Source organism: Theobroma umbraticum, unplaced genomic scaffold (assembly GCF_002168275.2).
Source record: "Theobroma umbraticum cultivar Fairchild unplaced genomic scaffold, ASM216827v3 scaffold_55.0, whole genome shotgun sequence".
Lineage (NCBI taxonomy): Eukaryota > Viridiplantae > Streptophyta > Magnoliopsida > Malvales > Malvaceae > Theobroma > Theobroma umbraticum.
In genome coordinates this window covers 255,940-257,767 of record NW_018397270.1, presented here as the reverse complement: position 1 = coordinate 257,767, position 1,828 = coordinate 255,940, and positions in this window count along the sequence as shown.

The window sequence follows — 1,828 nt, the reverse complement described above, 5'->3', positions numbered from 1 at the left end:
ATTTTCATTTCCTTTTAATGCCACCTTATCACCCAATAATACTTTATGCTATGATTACACCTTTTCCTTTTCAAATAACATTTCCATCCTTTTGTTGTTTACTATGGGCTATCCTTACCAAACTATGGTTTTCACGCATTTAACTACTTTTTATTCCTTTTTCTCTTTATCAACCTTCACATGGTGGGGTCCCACATTTTTTCCACTAACTTCCTTCTTTTTCAATGCAATGATTTGTATGAAATAGTAACTTTTACATTTATATCTCATATTCCTCATAATCTAACCTTCTTTGGTTAGTAAATGTCCTTTTAATTAAAATTACACATATATCCTTACACTTTTCTTTATTTACCATTTAACCCTCTAAACTTTCATCCCTTACAATTTGGTCCTTCCAACATGTTTTAAACTCTAATTTTCTTCTATATTCCTTCCTTTACACGTATACAATCAAAATATAAAATTTATACTTCACCAAGGTATCACCATAATATTTAAATATATACTTACCCGCGTTAGCTATATTTAAAAAAGACATATGGGTACCACTAACGTTGTTTTTCTTCAAAATCCTTTCTTACTTCTTCTCCCCCACTTAGATTAGTCATATAATCCTCCTTCATGACTAATTTCGATAATAATTAAAATATTAATATTTTAATATTATTTTATTTCAAAATTTTTCACTTGTCTCCTCGGGACCACCAAATGTGTCTCTTTGTCTCGGTTCACTTCCAAACCACTTTTAAACTCACTAATTCATCCTCAATAAAAATATTATTATTCACTTTCTATTTTCTCGTGTATGAAATATTTTTTTTCGAATTATTCCTTTCACCCTTTAGCACTCTTAAACACTCTAATTAACCTCAATTGGTATTTGATAAGCTCTATTAGCCCCCATATCAAAGTATGGGTTGTTACAACTTTTGTTTAGCTCTTGGTCACCTTGAAAGTGGCCTTTCCTTTTGTATCAGTGTGAAGTTTGTTAGTCATGTCTCTTTCATTCTCTAAGCTTATGCAAGCACTTCGTAATTGAGACAAGTAAATAAAATCTCATTAGTTATAAAATTTTAACATGGGCTCCTTTTTTATTAAATAAAAAGAATAACAATAATTACAAAAATAATTATTTAAAATAAATAAATAAATAAAAGGCACACTAAACGAACTTAATAAATTATCTATTTGCAAGACCGTGACTATAAGTAGTTGATTGAATATTTTGTCTAATATTAGGTTAACACCTCTTTATCTTGATATTAGGTAGGGGTAGCTTTGCTTGAAATCTTTCTCCAAATAGAAAACAAAGCTTTGCTTAAATGCCATAAACAGTGCTATTAAGTGGGAATGATTTGTTAGTGTTCTTTCTATAAGCTGGAGTCGACATGCACTTTTGCTATCATCTGTGATTTAGTTTTTTCTTACATTTTGATTTATTTGTTTTTATACAGTGATTATACATGGCTAATGATGGTTCTATTCTTCAATAAAGGTAATTACTTCTAAAATTTTTTGAAACATTATATGCATAAATGAGGGTTAGAATTATGTTACCTTTTTTGTTAGGTTTGACATATATTTGTTTCATTTTCTTTATTCATTCTTCAATATACTCTTATGTTGAAAAATTAACGCTATTCTATTCTTGAGCATTAAATCCTTTTCTTATTCTTTGATATCTTATGTAACGACCTCTTTCCTCGATCGTTACCAGCGTTCGAGATTTGCGAGTGAACCCGCCAAATCCTGAGCAAGCCTTAATTGAAACTTTAGACATTATGCCATTAATCCATCAAATTGCTTGAATCATATACCTCTTGTA